Below are 9,963 nucleotides of genomic sequence, written 5' to 3' on the forward strand. Positions count from 1 at the left end.
TGCAACTGGAATGCAACAAAAAGTTGGTAGTAAAGTTCTGTCATGCTTTGTCTGCTCAGCACTTATAAGTGATCTTAAGTCTCTCTGATTAAACACAGGTATTTTTTAATGGCAGCTTACAAACCTCTTGGAAAAGAGATGGTTACCCATTTTGTTCTCTGTGGAGTAGGTCAACTTCTGCAAATCAAGGGCTAAATGTCCCTGGACAGTTCCTGGCTGCTGTGAGAAAGTAAACAAAGCTACATGTTTGAAAGTCACTTGCAAGGAGAGGAAGCCACAGTGAACAGAGACAGTGGGAGCTGGTGTTTTTCAGCCCTTTTCAAAGTAGCGTACTCTACACATTTGGTCAAACTTGAAGTGTGTTATACTGTAGTAGAGCAGAAAGGGACCTCAAACGTAATTTTGTAGCTTGTCCTGCAGCAGGACCACTGTGCTTGTGCCATTCCTGGCAGAAGTTTTCTAACTGGTTCTAGAAAACACAATGTCCCAACTAATCTCCCCCAGATCTATATACAGTCTTGTCAGTCAGAAGCCTCCTGTGTCCAGCCTCATTACTGCAGTCTGAGCCCCTTGTTGTCTTCCCTGTCTTGCAGAGCAGGTGGTTTCCTTCTTCTGTGAAGCACTATTTTACATATTTAAATATGATTATTATGTTCTCAGACTTCTCTGCATGCCAAACACATGAAACCACTTAATCATGTATGTCTTGTCTTCTAGACTGATGATTCTTCTTGCTGCTTTCTCTTCCAGTTGACCATGTCCTCCTTGAAGTATAGGACCGATATCTTTATGCAGTACTCTAGCTACTGCTGACTGTGTCAGATGGATTACTTCTTGTGTCCACAGGCTATAATCCTATTTTTATATCATAATTACAGTTTTTGTCTTTTTTTTATGACATCGTGACTTTCAGTGACTTATGTTCAATGCACTGTAGCACAAATATTTTTTGTGCAGAAGCACTGCCTTATCTGTTCTTTCCCCGTTGGGTGTTTGGTTTTAACTGTAAGATGAAGTTCAGCTCCTGCCTTCTTTAGGGCCTGGCTTCCTTCAGAGATTTGTTTCCATGAATATTCAGCCCATGGTCTAGAAAACAGCTTCTCCTCTTCAATGGCAAATGTTTAGTAATCGGAGTTTAGCTGGGTGTTCACATAAAAGTCTGAGAGACTTGAGGAAAAGTCCATTGGCTTTTTATAATTCTGCTATGCCTATATTTGTGGTTTTCCAAAACTATGTCCTACACGAAAATGCACATCTTCAGTGGACATTGCATTATTCAGCTGAGAAAAGAAATGCATTTGCCTGGCTGAAGTTACACTGTGTGGGGATGTGCCACTGCCGTGACCGAGACTGCATGCTGTTGATAGTTTTGTAAACTATCAGGTCTTCGTAATACTGTTTGAACTGGATGAAAAGGCAGAGTGAGAAGAAAGTGTTTTTGTAATCTGAGCTCTGGAAAATGGTGTCATACAATAGGTACAACAATGCAAAAGATTACATACTACAGGTCTCTTCCAAGCCGTTTTGGGCTGTGTTTTCCTGGGCTATAGTCATTCCTAAACTTAGATTTAAAAGGATAAGTCTTAGTCACCTGTCAGTTGCTTTTGTCAGCACTCCAAAGCAGCTAAACAGTACCTCATATAGCTCTGTGCTGCTTTGCCATAGTCACTAATGTGTGGCAGCGTTATCAGAGTGGTGTTGGTACCCTTACTTGTAGGTTGGTATTTATCTCAGTTTTCTGCCATACACAATTAATTCCAATTGGATGGTAAGTTGTATAGGGTCCTCTACTATCAACAGAAGGGAAAAAAAAAAGAAAAAAAATCACACCCAGAGGACTGTCATCCTGTCTACCCTGCCACCTATTTAGGATGTGATGCATCTTCCTTTAGAGGTACCCTTTTCCATTGACTACAGAAGGAACATCGACAGGATGCAGTTTAGGTAGGCAAAATTAGGTGATATAACTGACCCTTTGGATAGTAATTCTATCACATGTAGCAGAGCCCCAGTAAGTTATCAGCAAGAATCTTTCTACAGATTGTCTATATAGGGATATTAGTCGGCTATTTCAACCATTGAAAAAGCTAAAAACTGAATGGTGGGAATGAATCTTCTTTCTCCTATGCACACGGACTTCTCTGGGATGCTGAGATCCTTTGAATCTCATTTGCTTCTTCTGCATAATGGCTTACATTTAGAATTTCAGACTGCCTTATTAAAGCCTTTGGACCATTTCTGAACAGCATGTTGAAATAAGTAACCTTCCTCTTAGTATTAGCGCCTTCATTGTAGTAAGCAACCACTTTAAGTATTTTAAAGTTAAATGCATATCAACTTGTATTAGGTTTTGCTTAGGTGCAACTTGCTGAGATGACCCTGTAACATTTTCTCACTTGAGAAGAAAAGTGGAAGGAACTCACCCTGGTGAATTCTCCCTGGGTTCTCTACCATGGCATCGACCACATGATCTTAACCGACTGTGACCTTATAGTCTGCAAAGCTGAATGGCACAGTTATATAAACACAAGGGAAAACAGGCTAGGCCATATAGCATGGAAGAAGTCCCTTCTAAACAACTTCTTAAATTACAGTATCAGAATTTGCATAGGCTAATGAGCTTGCACTTTGGCAAACAGTTATCATAATCAACAGCTTTTTAAAAAGCATAATATAAGCAAAGTTATTTTTCAAGTTGCATGTCCATTTCTACTGTGTTCCGTTAAACATCTGGGGAATTTTATAAAAAGAAATAAGCATGGCAGTTTCAAACAAGAATGACTATTGTGTGAAAAAATGAATATAAAATCATAATTAGCGATTTAATGTCTATAATTATAATCAGACTTGAACAGCTATTGTAAATATCAGTAATGAATTTATGCCTTTCTTTGAAAAAAATAAATTAACCCCCCCAGAGCCTTCTCTCACTTATGTTCTCCCAGCCAAAGAAATAATATTTACATGTATGTATTTAGAAATATAATTAAAGCAGCTGGGTGTGGCCTTCTTTAGTCAGAAAGAAAAACAAAATGCAAAAGCCCAAGGGGTTTTTTTGCTAATGAGGGATTATGCATGGGAGAATGGAAACAAATAACTTGCAGGCCTTGTCATGGGCAGTGATTGTTTTCACCCCACCAAAGTGGGCTGGACCTCTGAGGTTCAGCAGTTACCAAACTCCACATGTAAAGTGGGTGGCTCCTTGTTCACCGGTTAATGGCTACTTACGCTTGGGTGTTTTCAGAAAGGATGGAGTGAGTTTTCAGCTCAACCACTTAGGAAGAAAGCAATAGAATCCTACTAAAACACTAAGTCTTCCACTTCCAGCTTCCATTTATCAATAAAATGTGCAAAAGGGTGATTGTCAAAGCAATGATTTATTTACTGCTTACAAAAGTCCCAGCAATATTGTGTCAGTTGTATCTTATGTATGTGTTAGATAGCCATAAATCATGTAGAATTCTTGGTTTGGTGTAAGACCTTCATCTGAGTTTTTGTTTTTAAAAAAGGGTTTTCTCAGCAGTATATTAGAAAGAATCTGTGGTTACTGATAGTTTACTGTAGCTAATCTCAGGAAGTTGACGGGTGTTGCCTAGGGGAATAAACCCATTCAATATGGTACCATGCAAAAAAAAAAAAAAGCCTCTTTCATAAATTTTAGATGCCTGGATTCTCCTACTGCCTACTGAGCTCTAGAAGCAGGTTCTCAGCAAGTGCAAGGAACTTTTTTCTAGTGTCTTTTCCACCCATTCTTCCTATCTAAGGCAGTCTGTCGATGCCCCATTTCAACCATTTTACTGCTTCTGTGCACTCATCATCATTTTCCCAGGTCTTGTCCTGCTCCTTCATGCTTTTATGTGCTTTCTCAACCCTCCAATGCCTACACCAATGACATAGCTGTACTTCTGGCCCAGACATGATTTTGTTACTCACTTAGGACTTCTTCTCTTTCTGTCCAGCTCTGTCACAATCACAGAACAGCTGAGGTTAGAAGGGACTGCTGGAGGTATCTGGTCCGCCTGCTCAAGCAGGGACACCTAGAGCCAGCTGGGGTGTTTGTAAGATAAGATAAGAAGACATACTATGTTGGAACATGCTAGTTAGTTCTGCTGACCATTCCTTGATCTATCATCAATTGCAAATGTGTTTGAATTAGTGGCTTATCTGAACAGATACAAAGGTCTTAATTTGTCCTTCCACCTTCTTTCATATCAATCCAAATTTCCCCCAGCTAAAAGGGGTTGTCCTCTGTCATCTGGACTTCAGGGAACAGTCAGCTGCAACATTCAGAAGTTAGTATACTACATCTGGGCAGACAGAAGTGGTGTCAAGTCATCTGCAGGTCAGCAAACAAGACAAAACTAGGAACATTTAAAAAAACCCCTAATTTTCACAGTGATAATCTTGAAAGAGTACTGGGAATAAGTGAAGAGGAAATATTTTCAGACAGCAACATGTCTTCCAAGCCAGGAACATTGCTGTATGTTGCAGTTGTAACAGGACTGCAGTTGGGGAATTTCTGTAACTATAGAAAAGCAGCAATCAGAAGTCTTAGAAAAAAAATCATTCCTATCACAGAATATTTTGAATAACCAGTGAAAGTGAGGTAAGAAATGCAGTTCCTGTCTATATTTCATTATTGCTGGAGGTTATCACATGAAAATATAGTTATAGTTTGGAATTTTGGGCTAGAAAAACCTGAAAAAGGAAGCACACCATGAAAAGACCCCAGATCCTGAAATAGCATTGCAATGTACGAGCATGCCACAGTACTCAGGGTTTCTAGGTAAAATTTGGAAACACAACATGGACCCAATTGCCAGAAAGAGTTGTAGCTTTTACAAGGCTCTCAACACCTAAATATTAATAGAAAAGCCTGATGGAGTCTTCCTTATTGATATGGTTTGTGAAAAAACTCAGCCTACATATTTTAACAATACCATAGGACCCTTCCTAAGATTGCTGTTCCCGTAAGTTCCTATAGAGTGAGGCTGAAGTGTCACAGCTTCATTGTGGGTGTCCACACGAGCTGCAGACTGACCATGCTGCGAAGGCAAGGGCACGGGGACCGGCTCTAAACCCCTTGTGAAGGGAGGCACCAAGAAGTGTACTGCAGAGAGCTGCTTAGTGAGCATCTTGGGCACAGAGAGTTTGTTAGTGTGGATATGGTGCTGTGTGAGTAAGGGCCTCGGGGCTTCAGCCAAAATATCCCCACAGTGCTTCACTGATCCATGCGGATGGACTGGCTTGGGTCAGTAACTCCAGGACTCCAGAGTCTGATGTCTCTTCTTTTTAACTTATGTTCCTATAGCCTGGCTTATATATGTCTGTATAATCTGCATTTGTTTCATCTTAAGTATTTTACCCCTATTACTCTAGGCAACACAGCTGACTGCAAAAAGAGCATCTCTGCCAGTGATGTCTTCTGATATAACAAACAGAGCAAACATGATACTAACAAAAATAGCAAGAAGCACTACAAAACATTCACATATATAATGAAAACAGATAGTTGTTGCTGTGCTGGGAGAGGCACTATTGTTTACTGTATGAGCAACCACAAGTGTGGGGGCTGCTTTTCATTTTCCTAATCCTTCTTTGACATCCTTGGTCTGTTACCTACCAACTAATCTACTTCATGCATAAACTATTAATCAGCAGCTCTAGCATTCATCGTGCAGTCGACTGTCTTTATCTAGACACTATTTTAATTTGGAAAACAGTTTCCATTAGAAACACATTCTTTGCAGAATTACTAAAAAGACTTTGCAATCTTTCAAATAGTCATCAGGGCATGGTATGATGATTTCCTTGCACGATATGTCAGAATTTCAGTTTGTGAAGAACGCATTCCCCATTTCGGAAATTTAATTGCCTAAGTGATTATCAAAGAAAGGAATGCAATACAGGGACAAAAATAATTTCACAGACTAAATTTTTTTAGCAACATTTTGTATCACTCCATTTTACTCCCTACTCCCCCTCTATCTGTCAAGGTTTTGTTTTTCCCTTGGCTTACAAAGTTGGGAGGTTGCCAATGCCAGCAGTTGAATTTCTCTTTTTATGCACAAAAAATTTACAACACAGGTAATGGCATGTTTTCAACCCACTCTGTCCTATCAAGCCAGGCTCTTTGTTTAACCAGTGTCAGCCTGAAAAAGGTCAGGTAGCAGGAACTTGAACATTAAAATTTTTTAGAAAAGTTGCCACGTGGAAGAAGTGGCACCAGTCTTACTTATGTCAGTTAGAGTGTGGGATAAAGAATTGTTAGCTTCTTTTGTTTTGATTCTGTGATTAAATTGCCCCAGTTCCCCCAGATGAGAACTTCAGTGGAGCTAGCAAGTAGCCAGAGAAGATCTAGTGAGGTACTGAACTCGTGGGCTTGAGCACCTCCATAGCTAAGCAGTGAAGGTTAGGTACATAAATACAGGCTGAGGGTTTGGATTTGCCTGAAGAATTATAATTATCCTAGGATTATGTAGGAATCTCTGGATTATTAGAGAAGACTATTTCAATCCCCTATTACCCAAGCGTTGGTCCAACAGATCAAGGGTTGATTGGTTGTTTAATTGAATGGGATAATAATTTAAGTGATTGCAGTTTAAGTTGTTTAAAATTCCTTGCGTTACTGAGTCAGTCACTTGCCTTTGTCGATGAACTGTAGGCCTGGCCTCTCTTTAAGCCAGAAGAGCTGCAGTTGAACTCCAAACTGAGATAACATCTTGTTTCTCAACACTTTTGTGAAGGGATTTTTTTTTACAGCAGTATTACGCCACTCTACAATGTGCTGACCGCAAATACTGTATGCAATTCTTATTTTGCCATCTCAGAAGAAGAACATATCATTACAAAAGCTATTTCACAACTTTCACAGAAAAGAATAGATTATATCAAAACTTCAGACTAGAGTGAACCAAAAGGTGATATACTACAGGTCTACAAAATTGCTATTGACACAGAAAAGGACATAATCACTCCCTATTTACATAGTGATAGAAGGACAGGGAATCAAATAAAACAGATGTGCCATTTTCAAAACAAAAGGAGAGACTTTTATATGCTATGAAAGCTCTTGCTGTAGATGCAGCGGATGTTAAGAGATTGTGTGAGTTTACTCAGCCACTGGGGGGGAGGAGGGGAACAAACAAACACCACCACCACCACTCCCAAATAAAAATTATTTGAGGGCTATTAAATATAGACACAATTTTAGCACAAGCTTGTCCCAGTTCCTTACCACCAGTCTAAAAGATGCTTGCCTCCAGTCTAGTACAAGCAAAGGTGGTGGAAGAACAAGACCTGGAGACAGAGTACTGCCACTGGTAGTAGGTTTTTCATGTAATGCAGCTATCGGAATTTATCATCCAGAATCTTTGATATGCTGTTAGTGTTGCAGTGTGACAGGAAACTGCATATGCAGAGATCCACATCTTAACAAGCATCCAGGTCTAATTTGTTAATGATTACTTTAAACTTCTAATAAGAATAGATTGCTAGCAGCACACTAGCTACATTAAGGACAGATGAGTAACCACCTACCACACTAGCAGTGTAAAAATGACAAAACAAAAAACAAATGGCACACACAGCGGTTTGAACGCTTTAGTTGCAATTGCTGAACCTAACTTTCTGGGTATCGTATTAGGGAGATAGACATTAAACAGAGCAGCAAAGGAGCAATGATGACTACTCTTGCTTTCCCTAGAAAACTGGTCGCAATTGTCATTTGTTATACGTGTAACCAAGCCACAGTCACACAACAGGGTCCTGCTGCTGCAGCTAGCTTCAGCTGACAGTCTCTGACAAGCCAAAGGAATGATTTAGGTCCAAAGTCCAGCCAGGGACACCAGTCAGGAACAGGCTACTGCCCAGGTCTGATGTCCGTCCAGGAGCTGCAGCTAGAAATAGGGTTGGAGAGGAAGCTGTCTGCCACACAGGCCCAGTGTGCGTCCAGCAAAACCAGTCTGCGGCTCAGGGCCAGACTGAAAGGGGGCTCCCGTGGGCAGAAGGTGTGGTGGGTGTCCCAGGCGAGGCTGGTCAGGGCGATTCAAGCCAGTTTGTGCAGTCAGGGCCCTGACAGACACAACAGGGAAGCAGGCACAACAGGGACGAGCTACGCCAACGTTTTGGATTTGACAGCCTCTGGTTTGTGCAGGAAATCAAAGGGAGATTGCTCAGTCTCACTGAAATCTCTGCCCATCTTGTGATATTTATATGCTCAAAACAAGCAGGCACTCTTTTAAACTTAGGAAAAAGTCAAGTTTTGTCCTACTGAGGTCAGTAATAAAATTCCCATTGATTTCATGGGGGTCAAGGCTTTACCTCGCTGTTTCTTTTCCTGAGCTGCTGTTTTGAAGTCCAACATGGTAATAAAAATAATTAGAGGAAGTGCCACAGACTCTCTTTTTCCAAGCCTTTTCTGGAAATCATGTGGATCCCTCCTATATCAGTGCGTTTTATACTCCCTGCTTTGACCCTTGTGTCAGGCTAATGGCTTTCTGATTAAGAGTCAGATAAACCTGCTCCAGAGTGCATCAATATCACTCCCTTTCGGCCAGAGGTCTGGGTCAGCGACGTGAGCATGAAATATGCCTTTCCTCCTGACCTGCTGATGGAAAAATGTTGTGCTACTGTAGGGCTTGCTGGTCTGAGTTAAAGACAGCCTAGCAAATGAACCAGGAGTGGGGTCCTTCCCGTGGTAATTCTTTATCCCCAGATTGTTTGACCATCTTTACCATGAACTTTTACCGCCCATACTTTTACCCCATCTGTTTCTGGAAATAGATGAACACTATTAGTGTCTTCTTGTCATAGACCTGAGGATTTGTGGTTGTTTATTTTTGTTTGAGAAGAATAAATAAACTGGGACAGTGTGACTAGTTACATGCCAAGACTTTTCAACACATGAAATGTGTAAGTTGGTGCTTTCAATGTTTTTCTTCTCTGAGGGTCATCATTGTCCAGTGTTCAGCAAGTAACTGCTCCTAAGATTATCCTCTGCTCTGCTCTCAGTGTCCCATGTACTCAGGCAGTCAGAAGTATGTGGCCATCCATCTTGTAGTTAGGAACTATGGAACTGACACAATACTTGGGATTTTGGTGTCTACCTAAATTTAGCAGTGAATGCGTATGTGCACTATCTGTCTAGTGCATAAACTTAGAGCTCCTTAGGGAGCTCTTCAGCTGACTATCCAGTGCAGATGGGATTCGGTTGCCTAATCATGTGTGTCTAGTGACCTTTTTGATGCGCCAGGATATTTCATCTGGCAACCATTTGCTGATCTTGAAGGGCAAAGATTTTCTGTAGGTCTTGTGCTCAGCCTCCCCTGGTTATGTCCCAAGCATCCTAGAGCATCTCAAACAGCTCTAGACATCTCTCTTTAGGAGAGCAAATGCCTCTTTTGTTCATTTGTCTTAGGATAAGGTGAATTTCTCTCTTGGCTTCATTGACTGTATTGCCTATGTCTCCATTGGTTACTCTGGAAGTTTAAGATGACCTTGGCTCACAGTAGACACTTAAATTCTGGTGACTTTCTGTCTGAAGCCTACTCCTTGTGCCCCTGCAGAAGAGCTCCTGAATCTTCAGGATCACAATTAGTATTTCTCAACATGCCCCGGGTTAAGGACTACTTATTTGGGTCAGTTTGTCCCTCTAACCACAGCATATAGTGGTGCTGATGTTCTCACATGGGACCTTAAAAGGGATTTAAGATGTGGAGGAACTTGCATTGACAAAACACAACAGAGATTGATTTCATCTCTCATGAGTTTTCCTTTAAAACAAACTTACTGATCCAGGAGGTGTTGTTCATGCATTTGGCAACTTGCTCAACAGTAGCATTTGGAAGACCTGCTGTGCCACAGAAGAAAATATTTTTTTCTAATTGGGATTCTCTTAATTCAATCATTACCTTTGCTTATAAATGCCAAAACCTCACTGAGCCTTAATTTTGCTAGAAGAGC

The sequence above is a fragment of the Haliaeetus albicilla genome, chromosome 3 (genome assembly GCF_947461875.1).
Source record: "Haliaeetus albicilla chromosome 3, bHalAlb1.1, whole genome shotgun sequence".
In the NCBI taxonomy this organism is placed as follows: Eukaryota; Metazoa; Chordata; class Aves; order Accipitriformes; family Accipitridae; genus Haliaeetus; species Haliaeetus albicilla.